We start from the raw sequence: 24,412 nt of genomic DNA, 5'->3' as shown, positions 1-24,412 counted from the left end.
CTTATGCAACACACACACAAACACACGAATATCTCATATCTGCAAAGAAAAGATTTTTCCATTTGGAACACACACTGCAAAGGAGCATAGTTGAGTGACCCTTGGGAAATCCCTGTTATCTAGAGTCTGGATTGTGGAAAAGGATCTACATCTGTTATGCCAGAGAGTGGAAAGAATAATGTAGCAGCGACTCTCACATGGTCCAGGAAGCAAAGCCCTCTTTGGTGACCACAGGCCAAGCAGGTGCAGGTCGTGAGAGTGGGAACAAGCGTGAGAGCTGGTGGCATTTCCCGGAGAAGAGTTATGGGGAGAGGATGAGCAGTTTCCTTAGAGCACTTACCACCAAGTGTGTTTTTTGCAATTACCTGCAAGAAGGTGCAATAACCTCCAGCTTCTGTCACCGAGCTGCAGGGAAGAAGCAAGAAGTTGCATTGTTAAGGGGAAAAAATGCTGTAACTAGTTGTTTAAAGATGTTAATAATCATGGTGCCAGTCAATCAATTTCTGTGAAGTTTTTGGTCATGGGAATATGGGAGTTCAAATATCTATTGATAAACAATACTAACAGAACTGCACGTAAATAATGTGCCTCACAGTCTACACTCTCACATATATTATTTCCTTCCTTTTTAAATCCAAACAACCCTCAAAGAGGTTTGGTGCTTTGCCGCATATCACTGAGATAGAAAAGGGAAGAACTAATAGACTCCATGGCTTAGACTATAGGAGTCTTGTTGCTTCCAGTCACTTCTCAAGTAGGTATGCTTTTCTTAGAGGACCCATCTTTCTATTTTCTGCAAACCACTTACCCTGCTAAAAATAGTATATGTCCTTTTTAATATGTTTTAATTAAAATATTGGGCACAAATAAGAACACAATGGAAAGAAAGTTCTCTGTTGCTTCCGCTCTTTGAAATTTCATAATACATCTGGATTTGTAACTCTTTTTCTTTTATTGTTCCTCCTACTATTTCTGGCATGGCTGTGTGGTACTGCAAAAAAAAAAAAAAAAAAAAAAAGACAGAAAGAAAGAAAGAAAAAAGAAATGCAAAGGTTTTTGTAATTCAAGAATTTGCAGTAGAAGGGATACAAAAAAAAAAAAAAAAAAAAAATAGACAGAAAGAAAGAAAGAAAAAAGAAATGCAAAGGTTTTTGTAATTCAAGAATTTGCAGTAGAAGGGATAAAGAAATTCAATCCAAACTGTCACTGATGTTTGGTGAACTGAGAAGAATGCACAAAACACTAGTCATAAATATTAATTCCAACTTCCTGGTCAATTCAATATGACAATCGTACTTTTACTAGAGCCATTGTGTAAATCTGAATTGAAGAATAATCTCGGTTTCTTAAGTTTTGTGTTGTGTCGTGTTGTTTTCTTACATAGTCATATACCTGTGCACTCCCATTTTTTAAAAGGCTTATACATACAGGCATCTTTTTGCTCATTTGAAATTTGCATTCATTTCAAAAGCATGAGCTGCCTAGCATACGTCTCTTTTTTATCCTACCATCTTGCTGTAGAAGGTCATACTTCTCAACAGTGTTTACATCTCTCTCTCACAATTTGCTTCTGACTGAGTAGCAGGACTGAGCTGAGCTACAAAGATCTTGACCGTTAGAGGCTGCAGATACTGGCAGAATCAGAAAAGCACTGGACTCTTCTTCATTGGCATGCTTTAGCTGATAAATGCTCCTTGGATTTCTTGCTTCTTTTCTGATGCAGCACTTTATAATCATTTCAATTTCTTGAACTGCAAGGGCTCATTCAGTTTTGGTGTGGGGAGAACTGAGAGGCATGCAGATACATCTGTGGTCAAGTCCAAGGAGAGAGTTTTAGAAGAAACTATGCTGCGTCAATCTGTTTCTTTTGTGGTTTCTGAGACTCTGCTACATCAAAGAGAAAAAAAATTTTTGATGATCAACAAATTTCAAACATACAGAAGAATTTCAGTGATATGAAAAGAGCTCCCTTGGTCCTAGGTCCCCTACAAGGGGTCTTCAAAAAGTTCATGGAAAAAAATTGTATTATCTTTTAATTCTATTTTTCCATGAACCCTTTGATGTACCCTCATATTTACTAACACTGAGACAAGGACCAAATGCCAAAACTGCTCTGAATCAGTCTTTTCTTATGTAAAATACAGACTGACAAGAATTCCCCAGTGATTATATAATAATTTTATAATATGACACATAAAATTTGGGACACATATTAAAGTATTGGAATATTGTTACGGTATCAGGATATTAAGCATTTTTTAAAGTAACCAACCACATTTAAAAAAATTTTTTTTAATTTAACTATGTTGACTTTGACATCATCTGAAAACTTTCAAAATAATACCATAACAAAAGGCATGTTATACAAAAATTAAGTTAATAGCAGATTGTTTTTTTAAAAGCCATTTCTTTTCCTCTTAGATGATTTCTTTACTCTGTTGCTTAAATTATTTTGTTTTCTCTTTTGATGATATATATGGAGAGAAGATTAATTTTTTTGTCTAATTAAAATATACAAAACCAAAACTATGCAAAATCAAGCTAATATTAATTAATTTGATTGTGGTGATCATTTCACAATATACACATATTTCAAAACGTCCCATTGTGTACCTTAAATATATACAATTTTCATTTGTCAATTACACCTCGATAAAGTTTAAAAGTGATTTCAAAAGGGAAAAAAAATAATGTAAAATATAGAAAACCATGGTGTTTGAGGAGGGTCAGTCAGGTGTTTTTTAAGACCAGTTTTGTGTTTTTTTTTAATCCTTGCTGTTACCAGAAAACTCATAACAGAAACAGCCCCAGGAGTAGACATTCAGATTGATCCCTCATTGGTCACTAATGAGTAGCTCCCATTAGTGATCTGAAGCCTATAAAATATGTATTAAAAAGTTTCCCAATGCTTTACTCACCCCTTCGCGACCTTTGCTCAAGCAGCGTGCAAGAGCTGGCCACCCTGAGGACCAAGCAGTTAAGCTCCATAAAGAAAGCATTTTTTGAGATGGGCAAAAACAAGCTATGGCACTCAGGCCCTCGGTGATCTGCTATCTCATGCCAAGACTGCGGTACTCAGGAGGTGGACAAAATACAGTCCTCCCTCTCTTCTTGACTCTACAGGCACCAATGATAATAACCTCACAAGAACTGCTTTTTTTACCACAGAAAATGACACGGTGATCCAGAGAAGTTAGAAGTCAGAGGGATCAGACTGGATGCCAGAACGGTTCCCTTGTGACAGGAGCTATTCTCTGTTCTCAGCCAGCATTGGCTGTGTTCCCTTCTTCATGCTGATGGCATCCAGGGAGGACAGATAAGGCAAAGAGTCAAATCAGGAAGGCAAAAGGTTATTTTACTACTCTGGCTGGTTACTAATTGGTGCAAAATAGCTACTGAAACCATCACTTTGATGTGCAAGGAAAAAACAAAGCAAAAAACCCAGCACATAGGCTTATATTGGATACTAAAATAATGTTTTACACACACACACACACACACACATCCGAATATAATTGATTAGTGCTCTTCAGTTTCTCATGTTTTAAATGCTCAAACTGACCTTTATTTAACCCTTAGAAGTTCAATTTATTTCCCAAGCACAACATTTGGAAATTTGTATTCCACAAGGTACTTCACAAAGATCATGGAAAAATGGAATTAAAAGACAATACAAATCTTTTCATGAACTTTGTGAAGTACACTCATACATACAGCTAGAACTTACTTCCTGCTCCTTTGCATATTAAAATAAAGAAACAGAAAAAGAAGAAAGTAAAAAGAGAAAGGGAAGGAAGAAAGGAAGAGGGAAGAAGAAAAAAAAAGAAAGGGATTCTTAGAACCAAATGCAATCTTAATGTCAAGTAGAGTAAATATACTTTGGGGTAGTCCCGTGTTGGGGGGGAGGGTATGAAGTAGAAGGAAACAAGAAGAGAAACAAAAACCATAAGGATGTTAGAATGTGATTTTTCAATCTCGGTAAAACACAGTATTTGAAAACTAATATATGTCATTATATGACACTACAGTCAAAATCTTTAGAGAGTTCTTCATGTTTCTCAATCCCCAAACCCACAAAATTTTAATGTATAGAGAGAAGCAATGTAGACAAAGAAGGTTGTTGTCTAAAAACCATCTCCCTTATTAAAACCTTATTTTTGGAGAGGTCTACATGACAACACATATACAAACATCTGGAATTGGGTGATTAAATGAATATTTTGTATTTTACTCCAAATGCACAGCCTCTTGTGGTTATCCAAAAGTATATATTGGCAAAAGCTCTTCAGCACAGAAAACATATTTCCTCTTTGGAAGGTATGTTATCTTGTTCTTTATTTTTAGAGACCCAAGCTACAGAACTTGTTTATGACCATGACTTGGAAAAGTTCATCAAGACAGTAACAGCCTTGTTACTACAACCAGGTATGACACAAAGTACATTGTTGAAACTATACCCTAAGATTGGTAAGATTCATTCAGCATTGCAGGACTGAAAACTGGAGAGACTGTGATATTGGGCATTTTGATGGGTCCAGGATGGGTCCAGGATGTCTGGCAAGGACCTGGAACAGAGCTGAGCAGAACCTTGGAGAGTTTGCTTTGAATGCCCACTGTGTAAAACACACACCCCACACAGGGCATGGAATGCTTCCAGGGAAGACTAAATATGTACCTTCCTAAGTGCTTAATTTTCTATGGAGGAATGACTTGGCTTCTGGAAGTAACTTAGTTCAGTAGATATGGGATGATGACTAGGACAAAGATAGTATGTAATCTGGGGTTAGACTCCACTACCCAACATAGCAATTTCTCTGTAACTTATCATTTTTGCTTCCAATCTTGAACTGGATAGAGTACAAGGCTAAGGAAAAAAATGACCTTTTTTTTCCTTCCAACATTCTAAATATTTCATCTGGATTTGGGTACATTTTTGAATTTTCATGTTTTAGGAAAGATAATATTATCTTAAATCACTTCTCTGTCTCTATGCCTAGTCATCAGATATGCACACAGAGTCTTCACATTTTCATTTCTTTTTATAAATTTATCACATGCATACATATACATGAATTATTTACATTTATTTAGCAGTCATATTGACTATTGCAACATATTTAAAGTTTAAAAACTTTATATTTTTATACTTATTTCATTAAATATGAAAAAGATATATACCCTCAATAAACAGTGTTTTTATTTTTGCTAAAGAGAATATAAAAAAATCAAGTTAATCTTTGATAGGTACAATAGAGTTTTACTTTTGAACACAAAATGACTTCATAAAATCATCCAGGGTTCAGAGAGCAAAAGGTTGTGTTATTGCTATTCATAGTCTTACTTAACATACTGAAAACTTTTTATCATGATATTAAGTATACATACAGTTATATTGCAAATCTTTAGAAAATGCTAAATTGCAGGATAATAATAATGCATGAATTTATATATTCTTTTAGGTTTAGAACAGAAGTAAAATGTACAATTTGTAACAGCCATCTGCAAATCTGCCAAGCCACCACACAATCATAAAATGTGATAAACTAACTGAGAAAAAGCACTTCAAAGATTAAAGGCAAAACTAAGGCAGGTATGTTCTTTTCCAAGAAAACAGATAAACTGAAGTGGGTTTTATGTATTTGTATTATAGAATAACACTGACCTCTTTTCCACACAGTATGAATGACTTGTTGAGATTAATAACACTTATCCTCAAGCCCCCCAAACACACACACACACACACACACACACACACACACACACACACACAATTTTCCTGGAGAAATGCATGGGGCTGTGAGGATTTTTTAAAATTTATGTGGAGATGCTAAAACATCTACAATTCACATTCTCTCACCATTCACTTATAAACCTTTACATTTTGTAAAGTTAGCAGTTTTGTTGATCAAGTTGTCAGTGTAATAAAACAGCTGGATTATTGAGCACTTCGGGTAATAAAGCCATCACTAACTGTACCAGGGAAGGAAAACATAGATTACAAACTCCCATTACTGTATATATTTGAGAAAACAGGTGTTTTTAAGCTATAATTTTTCATGGTAAATGCAGTATCAAATGCAATCATAAAAGTATTACTGTAGCATAGTATTACGATATTGGAAAGAAATGCAAAATTTGTAACAGTTATGCTCTTTATTTCAGAAAGAACTCCAACCAAGATAATTTCTGCAAGTCTTTAATGAAGGAAGATTAACATTTTTTCCTGAGAATTATCTATAAAGTCTAACAATAGCTCTATTCAAGAGCTCTGGTTATATGTAATTTTTTTTTAAAAAGTCCAATCTTACCAGTTTATTCCAGAAGATAAATAATTGATTTCCATTCTTCGAATGACTTAAAAGGCTGTCAAGTAAGTGTTGCTGTCTTGTAAGTGTGTGGATAATCTAAGACTAGGCCTGTTCTCCAAGCAGAAACTCAAACAGGACATATTTGTTAGTCTATGGCAGTGGGGAAAGGAGAAAGGGGGAAGGATCTCATATAAGTTGCTAATCTTCATTAAATTAGTTACATGTAATGTGAAACAATTTGACAGATGAAAATTTTAATGGATTGTGTATCCGTCTAGTTATTTTGGTTCTATAGCTGCATCAACATATATAAAAATATAACCAAGTATATTTTTGTTGCTGGCCTCATTAATAGAGGAGCATTTAAAGCTTTAGACAGTGGCTTCAAAAGCAATATGATGTTATTTTGTCCAGAGTTCTAAGGGACACCTGAATCTTGTCTTGGCACAACTATCCCTTCTCTGATGGAGTACCTAAGGGATACAGATGAAAGAGAAATCCAAATGACATTTAATTAATACTTGGGCTAGACCCCAAATTGGGATTTATTTGCTAAACCAATCTGGAACACGTTGCATAGAATAGACCTGAGTAGAATCTATTTCTTCTCCCAGGAGTGAATCTTACCAACAGATGACCATAAGCAATGAAAGCAGCTAGCATCCACACGTAAAGAAAAGAAGAGAGCAAAGATAGACATCTCTGGCTTTCTCATCCTCCCAGCCGCATGAAGTAGAAATCTAATGTGACTCACTTATTTAATAAGTAAATGTAACTAATCTTGTACTGCATCTGAGCCAATCAGGTTAGCATTCCATCCACTTGAAGGAAAACAAAATAGTGAGTAGAGAGGCAGAAACATTACCTCAATCTTTTCAGGACTGCTGAGTATTGGAAAAATCAGACCTATTTTCTTACCCTGAATATAGAGTACTCTGCAAAAGCAGGTGGAAGATTCAGCTCCCATTTAGGATATCCTTCCACAGCCCATTTCACATGTCTTTTCCACACAAACTAAAGGGGAATCAGGAAGCTTGACCCAAGAAGTCCCAACCATCTGGGGATGATCTCCAACAAAGTACCTCCAGGGCAATGATCTAGAGTTGGAATCCTTTGCTCTGTAAACAAAAGTTCTACCCTATCGCTGTCTGTTTGACTCCACATTCTTTGGAAAAAAAGATCTATTCTTACTGATATCCGTATGCCTGACAAAGATCTATTCTTACCGATATCTGGATGAATGAATGGAGCAGTCAGAGCAAATATATAATTTTCACAATAAGGGTCATGGTGGGGAGAGACATTTGAAGAAAGTCATACAACCAAAGACATTAAATACAACAAATATTCATTCTGAATTGTAAGCTGTAAAATAATGACACAAAAACATTTGCATATTTTGTTAATTACATATGCATGGCTTTTATTCAACTCAATGTCATAAAGCAATATGAGAAGATGCAAAATAGGAGCATCCATCAAGTAGAATTCCAAGGGGTTATGCATTTTAAGATTTTATTTTTTTGAAATTTCCAGGCTAAATAATTAGAGGAATAATTTTAAGAGGAGACATTAAGGCTTCACATTTAACATGAGTACTACAGGTATTCATTCTGTCATTCAATAAAATGTAAACAGTACTACATTTCAGACACTGTATTGGACATCAAAGGTTTAGAGATAAAACACAACTCTTTGCCTCACGGATACCCCATTCTTGCCAGTTATGCAAACATGGAAAATAATGGTAAGCAAATCTATGAAAATGTGGGAAAGAAAGTATTGGTTTTCATATGCATCTAGATGAGTGGCTGGAGAAAGCATTTTTATAACATCTGAAAGATGACCAGAATACTTTCACATGTGCACTTTGGGTGTAGAGATGGGTAATAGGCAAAGGTGGGTGCTATTATCTGAATGCTGGTTCCCCCAAACTTTATATGTTAGAAACTAATACCCAATGTGGTAGTATTAAGAGGCAGGGACTTTGAGAAATGATTAAGTCATGAGGGCTCTACCCTTATGAATGGGAATAGTGCCCTCATAAAAGAGGCTCAGTGGAGAGCCCTTGCCCCATCCACCAGGTAAGGATGCCACAAGAAGTCACCATTTCTAAGGAACAGGCTCTCTCCAGACACCAAATTTGCTGGTGCTTTGATATTGGACTTCCCAGTCTCCAGAACTGTGAGCAATAAATGTCAGTTGCTTGTAAATTACACAGTCTAAAGTATCTTCTTATAGCAGCCCAAATGGATTAAGACATAGTGTAAGGGTACAGATTTGAGGAAGGGAAAAGTTAAGGGAAAAGAAGGTAAAGAACATGGCATAATGAATGCAAGAACATGTGTGGTGTTTTTTGAAGACTCAGTTCTCTGGTGCTTAAAGCAGAATGTGCAGGTGAGGAAAGAAGTGAGAATTTGTGGAGAACAGGGTGGTGGGAAGTGAGACTCTAGGACAAACTGGGGACAGATTGTAAATGTTCTTGGCTGTCAGCTGTGTCATTCAGGTGACCTTCATTCCAGTGTCCAAATAATGGGTTGAGAGAAAATCGGAATAAAACACAAATGTAAAATCCAAAGCATTAGGCTAATATAATATGCTTATTCCTGTGTGGAATCTTGTGAGTACATGATTATCCAACTCATAAGATCAGGGATGCCCAAGGCCAGGGCTTTGCCAGTCAACTACTAGAATTTTAAAGGCAAAAGGAAGGAATTTGAGTCATATTTGTTTTAAAAATAGATCATGTTGGATAGAGGCCAGCCATCCATTGTAATAGGACGCTGCTCTATCTATGTTTAAAGAGTAATGTCAGAGGGAAAAATCTAATAAAACATTTTCTTTTTTTGTTTGTTTTGTTTTGTTTTTTTTTTTTATTTATTTTTATTGTAACATAGTTAATTGTACATAGCTGTGGGGTACAGAGTTGAATATCAATACCTGTGTGCAATATGTGATGCTCAAATCAGCATTATTAATATATTCAACATCATACAATGTAATCATTTTTCATGACCCTTTACCAGTTCCTTCTTTACCCTCCCTCCTCCTCCCCCTTACCCACCTCTAGTGGTCTCAGTTCTGTTCTCTCCTTTTGGAAGTTTGTTGTGTTATTGTGATTGTTGCATCTTTCTTTTATTTTTACTAATTTTTTTTTTTTTTTTTTTTTTAGCTCCCACTTGTGAGTGAGGACATGCAGTGTTTCTCTTTCTGTGCCTGGCCAATTTCACTTAACATGATTTTCTCTAAGTGCATCTATGTTGCTGCAAATAGCAGTATTTCTTTCTTTTTAATGGGAGAGTAGTATTCCATCATATGTATATGCCACATTTTCCTTATTCAGTCATCTGACGATGGACATTTAGTTGGTTCCAACCCTTGGCTATTGTAAATAGAGCTGCAATAAACAGGAGAGTTCAGCTATCCCTTCGACATGATGATTTCCATTCCTGTGGGTATATACCCAGCCATGGGATTGCTGGATTGTACAGCAGTTCTATCTGCAGTTGTTTGAGGAAGCTCCATACTGTTTTCCATAATGGTTGCCCCAATTTACAGTCCTGCCAACAGTGTAGGAGGGTTCCCCTTTCTCTGCACCCTCGCCAGCATTTGTTATTCTCTGTCTTTTTGATAATAGCCAGTCCAACTGGGATCAAATGATATCTCAATGTGATTTTGATTTTGCATTTCCCTGATGCTGAGTGATGTTGAGCATTATTTACTGACAGAACCAGATTGTGAAAAGGGAATTTCATGAAGTTTCAGGATGTAATCCATAAAGATTCTCTGAGTGTGCAGATATATAGAAATATAGCATAATGAGTAAGAACACAAGATCTGAAGTCAGAGTGGCTTGCTCAAATATTTCCTCTACAGCAAGTTTCTTAACATCTCTGAGCTTCGTTTTCCCCAATTGTAAAAGGAGAATAATGACTGAGTTAGTCAAGACTGTATGGGATGCAACTTTCAGAAATGCATTACATTAGGTGCGAAAAGGATGCAACTTTCAGAAATGCATTACATTAAGTGCCAAAAGGAACTAATTACCACAGGTTGGTGAAAAGTGGCAAAGACAGTGAGGGTTCGCTTCACTCAAGCAGTGTCCATGAGCTCAAACGATGGCATGTTCCCTCCGTCACTCCTGTCTCTTTCCCCAGGCTGGTTTCTTTCCTGGGCAGGGTCTATATATATGATAGCTCTAGGTGCTGGAATATAGTGGTGAAAATAAACAAATGAGGCTCCCACTCTTGTGTACTTGTGTGAGCAAAATAATTTCAGATATGAATAAAGCCTCCTAGAAAAGTTATACAGAGTATGAATATTAAAACTTAAGTAAGACTGAATTACTTTCACTTAAGTGGTCTGTAGAAGCCTTGGCAGGAAGGTGATAAGGCAATGATAGAAGACAGCCAGTACCTATTAGCTAGAATGTGGAGACTGAGAGGGAGAAGAGTAGAGATAAAGATGGGGAGAAAATAGGGGTCTTGTCAGGCATGATAAAAAAAAATTCAATTTGATCCATTTGAATCTAAAGCCAACAGAAGCTACTGAAAGATTTTGAGCAGGGACATAACGTCATGTGATGTGCCTTAGGCCATTAGAAGGATCATGCTACCTTGTAAAAACATTAAAATTAAAAATAAAACAGATTAATGAGGGTGAGAGTGGGGACAAGGCACCAATGAGGAAGCATTTTCATTCCATGTGATGATGGTGACGTGGAACATTGCAGAATGCCATAGAGATGAAAGGAAAAGTGAACCAGTTCCAGATATATCTTGGTGGTATTATTAACAAAACTCCATGTTGGGTCGGATGTGGACACTGAGGGTAAAAGAAGTCAGTGATAGTTTCTAGATTTCAGTCTTAAGCAACTGGGTAGATAGAAAGATAGACAGAGAAATAAATTTGAGTTTAAAAGAAGCAACAAGAATTTCCTGTCAGCCAAGTTAATGTTGAGCCATTGTCTACTAGACATCTAAGTGATGATGTCAAATATAGGCAAGTGGCCACATGAGCCTGAAAAGGTTAGGCTGAAGATATAAATGTTAGAGTCATTAGCATATAGATAGTATTAAAATCTCAGTATATTGGATGAAATATCCTAGGGAAAGTGTGTGGATACAGAGAATTTGGATACAGAACCTGGAACTAAACTTTGAGACCCAAATATTAAGGTGTTCTGCACAAAAGGAAGGGACAATAATTTAGAATTAGAAGGACACAGTGATCAGCAAAGTAAGGAAAAGAAAAGCTTGAAATTGTGGTGTGGTGGTGAAGAGAGCTTCCACGAAGGAGTCGTCAGTGATGTCAATTACATCTGAGAGGTAAAGCAGGACCAGGACAGAGAAGTGACGGCTGCATTGGCCAACATGAAGCGCACTTTTGGCACCTTTAGTGACCTGGACAAGAATAGTTTCAGTACAGTGATGGTAATGGAAGCCCAAATGGAGTGGTTTGTAAAGAAAATGTGAAATGGAGAATTGGAGAAATGGGGCAGTGGCTACAGGAAAACATGGGTCGGTGTGCTCAACAGAGGGTTTTCTTAAGCCATGAATTATTAGAGCAAGCTGCAGATAGCCATTCAGAAAACAATGGGAAACTGAGATGCAGGAGAAAAGCATTACTTGCTGGGTAGCAGTCTTAAGAAAGAAGTGGAAGAGGGTGACATCCAGAATGCGAGTGAGGGATTTCCTTTGATGGGAGCTGGAGACCTTCATCCACTCTCACAGGAGGGAAGATAAAGTGTGTGGCTAGAGAAAGAAGTATTTAAACCTACTCGACGGTGGGAAAAGGAGAAAGTTCCATTCTGAGAACTCTATTTTCTCAGTTACATTTGTGACAAGGTCATTTTCTGAAATTTTAAGCCATCGGGTATTTAAAACATTGGAGATGCCTGAGAGAGGAAAAAGCATAAAATCGTTTCAGAAAGTGAAAGAGCAAACTGCATGGGCAAAGGAACGAGGGGGTAGGGTCATGTGGACTGTCGTTCAAGATTTGTGGGCATGGTTTTGGACAGAGCTCAGGCAGCCAGTTTTTCTCCAGACACTGTTAGTACACAGATAGTTGGGTTTAATCTGTGTACTTTGTTTAATCAACAAAGTGTCTGTTGTTCTCCAGACACTTTTAGTACACAGATAGTTGGGTTTTTGTTGGTTAAAAACAACACTGAGGGTCTCTCTGTTCTCTCTGCTTCCACCGTCTTTGAATGTGAGACCCCTGGGTCACTGTTGCCACTACTGGATGGACTTTGGACTTCCCAGCCTTAGAAACTGTAAGCAATAAATTTTATTTTCTTTATAAATCACCCAGTTTCAGGTATTCTATGTTTATAAACAACATAAACAGACTAATACAGAAAATTGGTACCAGAGAAGTGGGGTGTTGCTTATAATAAATACTTGAAAATGTGGAAGCAGCTATGGAGCTGGGTGTTGAGGAGAGGCTGGAGGAATTGAGAGGATCAGGCTAGAAAAAGCCTAGATGCTGGTGAAAGTTTAGAAGACAAGAAAACCAGGGAAAGTTTTAGAGACTGATTAAAGGGTGGTGAACAGAATGCTTATGGAAATATCGACTGTAAAGACCTTCCTAAGGAGGCCTTGGACAGAATTAAGAAGGAGGTTATCAGAAACTGGGGCAAAGATCACCCTTGCTGTGAACTGGCAAGGAATTTGGCTGCATTCAGTCCGTGCCCTAGGACTCTGTGGAAGTTGAAACTTAAGAGTTGTGGACCAGAATGTTTGGCAGAAGAAATTTCTAAGCAGCAAAACATTAACGAAACTGCATGGCTTCTTGCAACAGCCTATGCTGAGTTATGGCAGCAAAGGCATGACATAAAGCCAGCATTTAAAAGGGAGGCAGATGGGCTGGCCCAGTGGCACACTGGAGAGTGCGCCGCTTGGGAGCGCGGCAGCATTCCTGCCGAGGGTTCGGATCCCATGTGGAGACCAGTTCCCGCTCACTGGCTGAGCGTGGTGCAGGCGCAACACCAAGGGTTGCGATCCCGTTACCGGTCAGTAAAAAAGACAAAAAGGAAAATAAATAAATAAATAAAAGGGAGGCAGAGCATAAAGATTTGGAAAATTTGCAGCCTGGCCATGTGGTAGAGAAGCAGAGAGCATTATCAGAAGAAAATTTCAATGGTACTAAAAAGATTTACACAAAAGAATGGGATTATCAGGAGAAGAGGGAAAAGGTGCTGAAGGCATTGCAGAAGCCTCTGGGACCAACCCTTCCACTTCAGGCCCAGAGGCCTAGGGAGACAGAATTGTCTTGGGGAACAGTGCTGAAGCACCCTCCATGGGCTCACTGCCCAGGGCCAACTCAAGAAGCTGCTTCCAGCACCAGCACCCTGGCTGCTTTGGCCTCTCCAGCTGTGAGTAAATTGGCCCCAGGCATGGCTGTACATGCAGCTTTGGAAAATACAAGCCAGAAGCCTTGGTGGCATCCACATGGTGTTAGGTCTACAGGCTTGCAGAACGCTAGAGCTGTGGAGGCTTGGGAGCCTCCATCCTGATTTCAAAGGATGTATGGAAAAGTCTGGGGGCCCAAGAAGAGATCTGTCACAGGGGCAGAGTCACCACAGACAGCCTTTGCTAGAGCAATGCCAAGCAGAAATGTGGGGTCAGAGTTGCAGCAGAGAAACCCCAAAAGCACCGTGCCTATTGGAGCCATGAGAGCAGGACCACCATGGAGACTCCAGACCTGTGGAGCTACCAGTGTGCAATGCCAGCCTGGGAGAGCTGAAGTATGGCCTGAGACCAGGAAAGCCATAGGAGTGGAGATGCTCAAGAACTTGGGGACCCAACCCCCACACCAGCATACAGAGGAGGTCAAACATGGAGTCAAAGCACCTGATTCGCCAGCCTTGAGATTTAATGCCTGCCCTGCTGGGTTTTGTACTTGTTTTGGACCTGTTACCCCTTTCTTTTGGCCTATTTCTCCCTTTTGGAACTGGAATATATACCCTATGTTTGTCCCACCATTGTATCTTGGAAGTAGATAACTTGTCTTGAATTTCACAGATGGGACTTTTAACTTTGGACTCTTGAGTTGAAATAAGTTGAGACTTTGGGGATGAAATGAATTCATTTGCATGTGAAAAGGACATGAGTTTGTGGGGTCAGGGGTGGAATGCAGTGGATTAAATTATGTCCCCCCAAAACTCCCTGAAGCTTTATTTGTGTCCCCCAAGTTTTATGTATTAGAAACTTAGCCCCCACCATGACTGCTAAGAGGGTGAGAAATCCTATTATGGTAATTGAAAGGTGGAGTCTTAAAGAGATTGGATTGTAGGACCGTGCAATAGTGAATGGATTAAAAACGGTGGTCAAGGGCTTGGTTCTGAGGGCTTTAAAAGAAGAGGAGAATCTGTCTTTCTGTCTCTGTGCTCTCACTTCTTCCACCATCTTGCAATGTGAGACCCCTGGGTCACTGTTGCCACCATCAGATGGACTTTGGACTTCCCAGACTCAGAAATTGTAAGCAATAAATTTCGTTTTCTTTATAAATCAAAAAAACAACACTGAGAAAGAATGGCAAGGGGGATAAGGGTGTTTGCAAGGGATTAGTTATATTTATGGTCCATGTACACTGAAATAAGGAAGGAGATGAAGTAGACATGTTGAGGATTATGGATAATTTTAAAAAGCACTGAGATCAATGAAAACTCGTGGCACAAAGGGAAATAATATATCTGAAGATTTAATGGGAGGAAAGATCAGTGTCAGTGTGGGCTGGATTTGATGAGTTTGGAAAAGTTTGGAGAGATCTAGGTGACGGTTCTATATGTAAGAAATGTTAAAAACTAGAATAAACAAGTGTGAGGGTACTTCGAAAAGTTCATGGAAAGATTCATCTTATCTTTTCACTCTGTTTTTCCACAAGCTTTTTGAAGTCCCTTCGTATTTTTATGAGGGCTTGTTTATTATAAATGGGTATGTTTCTCAGCATTTTGGGGGACACCTCTGCAAAGTTCTCCTTTATGACGTGTTTTGGTGTGGGATTGGCATTTCTTTGAACATGACCCTACACTGAGAATAGGCCTGTCTAAACTGTATAGGGGATCCTGATTCTTTATAATCGTCATATCATCATCATATCTACATAACAGTCAGGGGAATGTGTTAGAAGATGTTTAATAATAAAATCTCCAATTTATTATTCTGGTAAATAAAGTTGTACTGAAACACAACCATGCACATTTATTTATATATTGCCTATGGCTGTTTTCACACTCAGCTGCAGAGCTAAGTAGTCACCACAGAGACCATCCAGTCCACAAAGCCTAAAACATCTACTATCCAGCCCCTTACAAAAAAGTTTGCCTACCTCTAATTTAGGACATAAATCAAATCATGTTGCCCCTTCTCTAAAACTCTCCAGTAGGTTCTGATCACAGTAAAAGCCCCCCTCTCCATATTCATCTTCCTCTCTTTTCTTCAAGCTACAACAGCTGTTTTCTACAACAGCGCCTTTACCCTAGCTGTTCCTTGGGCCATGATTTCCCTTGCCCTAGATCTTCATGAGACCAGCTTGCCTCACCATTCAGCCTCCACATCTCCTCCCAAAGACCAGATCTCTGGCACGACAAACCACACTTTCTTTCAGAGCACCTGTCACTATTGTATGCACTTGCTTATTATGTGTTCATTGTTTGCTTCTTTCTAGAAGGTGGTCAGAGAACACTGGTTGAATGAATGAAAGCAGGAGGAAGAATAATAAGGTGCCAAGCACTTCAGAATTCTTTTAATTCTATTTTTATTCTTTCAATCTATCTTTTAATTCTATTTTTCCACGAACTTTTTGAAGTACCCTCATATTTTTATTCATGATACTCCTTTGAGGTCCGTTTTTAAGGAGTTTGCTAATTAATAAAATCATGGAGAAACACATTGGATACTGCGCAGTAGACCAACCACACTTAAAAATCACCACACAGGAAAAATGGTACAGGAATACTGTAGCTAATTCAAATGCTTCACATGTGCTTTGGAAGTATATCTTGAAGACTGATTTCTGTGGCTATAATTGCTCTTCATGAATCACTGGGATTTAGCTGGACCATATAGAACATTAATAATAAATGCACATGTGAAAAGAAGGGAATTGGATCAATTATCTCAGCACTATAATTCAATCAAAAATAGGATTGATTTGTAAGGCATAACAAGAGTTTTCACATAACTGAAGCTTGAGCTTAAGTGTGACTGCTTATTGCATTCACTGGTACATATTTTGCTGTTTACTTTGCCTTTTGGAATAAGAACTAATTTGTACAAGTATTTACATTACACTTTTACCAGTGGCTTATAAGACAGCATATGTGATTCAGAATCACAAGCCTGGGTTTAATTTACAGAACTGTTATTTCTATGGAACCCTTATGCAATTTATTTAATAATTATTTCAAATTTTAATTTTTTCTATGTTATCATTGACTCATCCATAAAAACATTCTTACACAATTTGGGGGAGCCTAAATTAGGAGCATTTATACAAAAGAAAATTTGTAAAGTGCATTGCATTTTAGAAAGACAGTCATCATCATCATTATTAATCAATGATTAATGTTTAGTGATCACTGATATTACAAATGTTTGCTATTGTCAATCCTACCACTTCTAGATCTTATCAACTCCATAGAGAACATATAAAAACTGTCTCAGTAGCATTTTAAGTCACTTGGGAATGATTTATTTTTACTGTTAGTGACAGATTTCTGTGCAATCAGTTTTAGGTTATGTGAGGATAATGTGGCATGGGGCTAAGAAGTGAGTTTGTGAGTCAAATTTGATAATAGTAGATAGCCATGGTATTAACCGTATTAGGTACTTCTCTATGCTTCAGTTCTCTCCTTTGTAAAATAGGAATTGAAACTAGAACCTACTTCATCAGATTATCATAAGAATTAAGTAGTATAAGTAAAATACAAAGCATTTATCACTATGCCTGACTCATAGTGAGAACTCAGCAAGGATTAGCTATTATCAATAATTTTTTTAAATTAGGCAAGTCCCTTTAATGTGCATATAAAAAAGAAAGAAAAATAAAAGGAAAGGGAAAAAAGTAGTTTTGCAGGGGAGAGCTGGTACACAGCCTTGGGGTTGGGTACTCATCCCATGATATTATCTCCATCTCTAACCTCTGCTCTTGTCGCATGTGAGCTTCGTTCTCTGGGACAAGTTTCCTCAGCTCGGCAGGAAAGATGGCCTTACAGTGACTGTGGCTAACATCTGTTATTGTGCTCATCAGAAATAATACTTCATCATTTTCTCCAGGTTCTGTTTGAAAAATTCCAGGAGGTAGCTCCTGTTGGCCTGGCTTGTGTCACTGCCCAAATACGGACCAACAACTGTACTGTGATTGCCCTAATTTAATGCCTTCTATATAGCGTATCGACTCTGGAGCCACACTGAATTACAGCCCTGCCCCTTACCAGATGTGTGATGGTGGTGAAGTACTTACCCTCTCTATTCGAGTCTCTTTATTTGGAAAATGGAACTATTTTCCATCGCTATTCTAAAGCATTGTTGTACAGGTTAAACTCATATATACTAAGAGCTTCAAAGACTGTGGCTTATGGTAAGCACTCAACATGTTTTGGTTTCTTGATCATCATCCTGATTATAATATCATCGATATCCATAAACCAATCAGCTACTGCCAGGGAGGCAGGGTCCCATAAGTACATGGAAGCTTCTGCCACGCCAGACTCCAGATCACAACGTTCGAGTGAGATTTGTTCAGACAAGGCATGGTGCGTGATTAGGTTTTTTTGGTTTTTTTCTTTGTTTTTTTGGCAGCTGGCCAGTAAGGGGATCCAAACCTTTGACATTGGTGTTATCTGCACTATGCTCTCCCGAGTGAGCTGACCAGCCAACCCCATGATGTTTAATCTTATTTGAATGCTAAACCAGGATAAATACAACAGAGAGACAACAACTTTCCATAGAGTACATTTTAACTATCTTTGTGGATTTAGTCACACCATATTATTTATTTTAATCTTAATTTCCTCAATTATAAAATGGTTTCTAAGATCCTTACACTTCTAAAATTTTATTATTCTTTTGTAACTACAAATCTTCATGTAATACAAATAAGAAAATGCTTTGAAAATCTGGTTTTTCTACTTAAGTTTCAACACATTCTAACTTTTTAAGGTCTAAGACATGAGCCAGTTTTTATTTTCATCTTAATTCATATTATCAATATTTTAGGGTCTCAAAAAATTCTTGTGCTGTAAATTAAGTTATATTGTCCTCCATTTCATGACGAGAGAAAAGGATGTTAAATGATTTTTTCCACAGTTGTTGTAAAAATATTTTAGGAAGATCTAAATACGATTTTATTAAAATAAAATCATATAGGGCCGGCCCGGTGGCGCACTGCTGCAGTGCGCCGCTTGGGAGAGCGGCGGCGCTCCCGCCGAGGGTTCGGATCCCACATACAGACCAGTTCCCGCTCACTGGCTGAGCAGGGTGTGGGCGCAATGCCGAGGGTTGCGATCCCGTTGCCGGTCCCGGTCCGGTACGGGCGCAACACTGAGGGTTGCGATCTGTTGCCGGTCACGAAAAAAGACAAAAAGGAAAAAATAATAATAATAATAAAATAAAATAAAATCATATAGTCTAAGTCTCTTGTCATCTTTCTGAGCGAGCTTTCACTCTCCTGCTGGCACTCATAGAGCAGTTAACTTGGTAATATTCACCTTTTAAGAAGTGAAATCCTGGATGGAATAACCGTATGTCATCCCAAAGAGGTTTAAGGTAACAAGAACACTTTCTAGATTATAAATTCTTAGGAGAGTTTATTTCATATAAACCACAAAGTAGATTCAAATTAGCTAATAAAGAGTCAAAAGTTATTTTCTCACTAGGAATTAGACAGATGTCAAAGGGGAATTATAAAACATGAACGTTGCAGAAGCCTCTTACTTTACGATCAATGACTATTGCTGCTCTCAGTGCAATTCATCATGTAGATAATGATTTAAAAGGCTGTAAACACTTGCCTTAAGATAACTACTTTTGGTTTATTTTCTCCTTTAGATCTCTATTAACATCTATAGAACAGATATTTAAACACAGCTAGCAAAAGATTATGTTCATATGCCAGAAATCACTTATATAAAAGTGATATTTATTGAATATATTTATGTCGCATTAAAATTTTTTTTAATAGCTAACTTTTTATAATTTCTTTTCAATCACTAGAAACAGGACTAAGACAAAGGGTACAAATTTTCAGTTATAATAAATGAGTTCTGGAGACCTACTATATTGTATAGCATGATCACTATAGTTAGTAATAATGTATCATATACTTGAAATTTTCTTAGAGAATAAACCTTAAGTGTCCTTACCACACACAAAAAAAGGAAAACTATATGAGGTGATAGATATGTAAATTACCTTAACTGTGTAATTATTTCACAATATGTACAAATACCAAAACATTGCACCATACACCTTAAATATACATAATTTTTATTTCTCGATCATACCTCAACAAAGCTGGAAGAAATATATTGTGTAAGTTTTAAACAAAGGACTAAAAACAACACATATTCATATATGAGGATACTTCAAAAAGTTCATGAAAAACTAGAATTAAAATGTAATGCAAATCTTTCCATGAACTTTTTGAAGTACTCCTGTATACATATGAATATCTTTCTAATTGGTATTTTAATTTTTTTTATTGAAACTAATTCATTCTGCATATCTGTGGAGTACTGTGCTAATTGGCATTATTTTTAATTTGTCATGATGAGGAGGAGGATGAAGAATAGCATCAATATGTGGATTATTTTCATGAGCTTTACTCTCTTTTGATGAAAATAAGAATAACATTGAACTTAAAAGTAAAGTGAAGTTTATTATTACCATTTCTTGACTGGTGTTGGTTTTGTCTCTCTGAAACTGGGGGAGAAAAAAATGAGTAAATCCTCCGTGGATTGTATATATCACTCACGTGTCAGAGACACCAATAGTTTTAAGGCCCAGATAATTTATGGAACGTTACACTTGGTTTGACAACCACCCATTTCCAATAGAATCCACAGATATTTTTTTCTCCTTTAAGAAAACCAAATCAAAACAAAACACTACACTTTCCAATTTTGCAGCTGGAATGTATCAAAGGGACATTTTCTAAGAAGAAAAAAAAAAATCAATAGGCATATATTCCGCAGCATAAGAATCACAAAACCCTGAATTTCCAGTTTTCCACCATTTCTGAATGTCCTTCAAGGGATATTTGTCATAGCCACAGTTACCAGGCTCTTTGAATAGAGAAAAGTTCTAGAATCCTCCAGAAGACAAATTTCAATAGCAGTTTATGAAGTTCATGCAAGCCACCCAGCTGGGGAAAAGCCATCAGCTCTTTAGGGGATTGCTAAAGGAAAGGGGCATGCTGGGTCGTTTTGTAGCCAAATTGACTTCTGCTTTGCCTTACCCAGAATATCCTTTCTCTGTTTCCATTCTTTTCTTTTTTTTCTCTGTTTTTTCCTCCTCATTTTTTGTTTCCTTTCTTCCTACATTTATTCTCTCCCCTTTCATTCTTTCAGCAAAAGATAAGAGGATATGATTTAGAGAGGGAGAATTAGAATTGCCAAAGAAATAGAATTCAAATGCCTTTCTTTTTCCCAACTTCTGACTGGATCATCTCTCTGGAAGGGCCTAATCCAATAGAAGTTGTATGGGGGATGTGCAGTATTGATAGGAAAGTTTATGCTTCAATAAAGTTAATGTCACCGTTCGGGGAATTTGCAAAATAAGAGGCTTGTCTTCTGTTAGTTTCCAATGGAAAACCCACAGTTTACCTAACACGGTAAGATTAAGACTAAAAAGACAAAATTATACCTTTTATATTTTAACCATATAAATTATAAGCTATATGAGCTCATTTGAAAGGGCAAAATTTGGATTAAGCAATGGTGTCCATATTGGAATGCAAAAATCCAAGAGGAGCGGGGTGATGCAAAAGAATCCATTAGGAATGCAGAATATATTTTACTTTATAATTTTTACTTTCTTTTTTGTATATGTTTAATAAATATATCATGGATAAAATGTATAAGCATATGTATAAACACACACATGGAATGTGCTGTTGAAGATTTTGAAGACCACTGGGATAAATGTACCTTCTGTACCTAGAATATTATTTTTAGCCGTATTAAATTAAGATCTTCTATAATGTTCTCTTTCCAAGATTTTTGAATTGTAATTGGTAATTTAGGGTAAGCTTGACTACTTAGGGGATCATCATCATTAACATTTGAGTTTGATCAGAGTCACCCTTCTAAAGTCGTAGCTAGATCCCCACAGATGACTGTTGATTATTGTGAGGTTAATAGTCTAACTACAAAATGGAGGGTATTTTCATTTGTTTTAATCTAAATTCACATAATTCTTTTCAGAACTGGTTATCCAGGTGATTGATATCCACAAACTGCTGGTCTGTGGGATTTATGAAGGACATAAAAAAGTATTTTCTGAACAGTATTTGTGTGGGAATTCAGAGAAACCCCCTCAAGGTGTTCAGGAGAATCACATGAGGAAAGGTAGATTATAAAGCTAAAGAGTCTGTTTCCCCCTTCTGTGAGTACCAAGACTTGGATTTTCCTTATTTTAACTTCTTGGTGAGATGTTTGATAAAAGATTGTGGATCTTCAAATCTCTCTTTGTACAAAATAAAGCTACTGATTTCAAAATCATTTCAGCAGTCACCATTATGACACATGATAGACAAAAAATCTTAACACAGTAATTGCAACACCAAAGGCCAATATTAGGAGAGAATACTACATATAACTAATACCAATAAGATATAAAAATGTTAACCAATGATGGGCAAGATTTAAAATATTAATTTAACACAGCCACTTAATAGCAGTAAGACCTTGGGTGAATTTCTTAATCATGCTATACCATATTTTTCTCATCTGAAAATCTTGATTAATCATGACCTGCCCAACAAGGTTTTTGTATGAATGAAATCCTAGGATATATTTGACAATGAGTAAAGTGTGACTGCCATTATCACTGTCATCATTATTATTATGTTGGCTATGTAGATATTTAACCAGAATGACAAGTCATTACGTAACAATAGGATCATCTGGATGTAGACGTACACTGTAGGAACAGTTTTCACTTACATTTCTGATGTTCTACTTGCCCTAAAAATGCTCATTAATGTTAATATAGAAAAAAAGAGTTTCGGTTTCCATAAAATCTGCCAAGTCTAGAGGAGATAAAGGCACATGAGCTTGAATGTCTCTGATCTTCCATGCCAAGGTAGAGAAAGGAAAACTATCAGGCACCATATGACAAGCAATAACAGAAGAAATACTGATGAATGACCAAAGCTGAGCCAATTTAGAATAAATAAATTAGTATATCGCCTTTTCACAATGACTGTGTGCTTTAGGGCCAGACCAAACCAGATTGTAGGGTTGAGAACCCAACTGAGTTTGAACACAGTTTACCCCTAGATATGGGATGCTGAGGATGTAACTTCAACAAGCCTGTTTTCTTCTTACAAAACACATCCCCTTATATCCATTTTTGAAGGGCTATTAGGACGACCCCGATGAGATAACATCAGTGACGATGCCCAGCAAAGTCCCAACAGACTCCGCAAATGTTTACTATCAGTTTTTCCTTTGTCCCCTAGAAATGTTTGTGAATTACTATACAGGTTCATAAATAGCACACTTCAAAAAAATGAGGTGAAAATACAAAGAATGAAAATAAGCAGTTGTGCCTGGGGGATATGCCCATTTAGCAAAGATTCTTCAATAATTAGGGAGGAAATTAAAATTCCATATTTAGCTAACAGACATTAAAGGAAGATAATAGTACTATCGGGCGGCCCTCAGAATGTGCTGTCTATTCCTCCTTTCCTACTCAAACTAGTTACTAAGGACAACCAAACCATTTTGTTAATTCACATTAATGATGAGGAGCCCCACTGCAAATTACTGAATATCCCAGATCAGTCACTAAATAAGTAAGTACCATAAAAAAAAGAAACATAACTGTGCTGAGATACACGAGGCAATGTGTTTATTCTATAATTGCAGCTGAATTTTAATTATTTTGGATAATCCTTTATCCCATATGCATGGAGGTTTTTCAACACATTTGAGGCAACATCAGATCTCCCAACATTTCCATATCTGACTGGGATCATTACCCAAATACTCAAAAAGTCAACTAAGGAATTTGGATAACTTATTTACATTAACATATGCGAAATTCTTATTCTAACTATTATCATCAATTTTCTTTTAAGTTTTGATTATTTCTCGAACATCTGAGTGCCAAAATTACCATTCAGTAAGGTCACGTGAGTTCAGCAAGTGAGAACATAGCCACGACGTTGGTTCCCACAGATTGTACTTTCAATCAGTCATGAGCACAGTAGATGGGGCAATCATGTGACACTCTTCTGTGTCTGTTAAATTGGCTGCAATAAGCAGTTCAGCTGTCCTTAGAGTGCTCAGTTTCATATGAAAAGACTTTCACTACCCAGCAGACCAAGGGTGTGCAAGTGAGGTAGTCAGAAATGAAAGCCAAGTTTACAGGAAGAAGCAAACCATTATTCTAGAGCTCAGAAAACTCTAATACACCTAACAAGGTTATAATAGAAACACCTTATCCATGTCCGATCCACTAACGTGAACTTATTTGATAACAAATAACTTATTCTTGAAAAAAGAGCCCAAAATTCAATTTATATCTCACAGTCCAAGTAAATAAAAAAAGGCTGACAAATCTCCCTTCATAAATCCCTACAATTTCATGTTCCCTTTGGTGATATGGGGAAAAGGCTGAGCAGAAAATGAAGTTTTTGTACTGCTAATAGGCTACATAAGCAGAAAGTTTGTTTTTGAATTACTGCAGGAGATCAAATATGCCAAGGAGATAAGTATGACAGACAAAAACAACATTTGCGGAAAATTAAAGGGAATTAAAGGGAAAAGAGAGTAGATTTCATAAAACTATTTTCAACAGAAAAATTATTATGTAGTCGTTAATAATTGCACATGGAATAAGGGTTCCTGTTTTGAGGTTATTTGGATTTGAAGA

Source organism: Galeopterus variegatus, unplaced genomic scaffold (genome assembly GCF_000696425.1).
Source record: "Galeopterus variegatus unplaced genomic scaffold, G_variegatus-3.0.2 Scaffold2921, whole genome shotgun sequence".
In the NCBI taxonomy this organism is placed as follows: domain Eukaryota; kingdom Metazoa; phylum Chordata; class Mammalia; order Dermoptera; family Cynocephalidae; genus Galeopterus; species Galeopterus variegatus.
Note: the sequence above shows the minus strand (reverse complement) of the source record.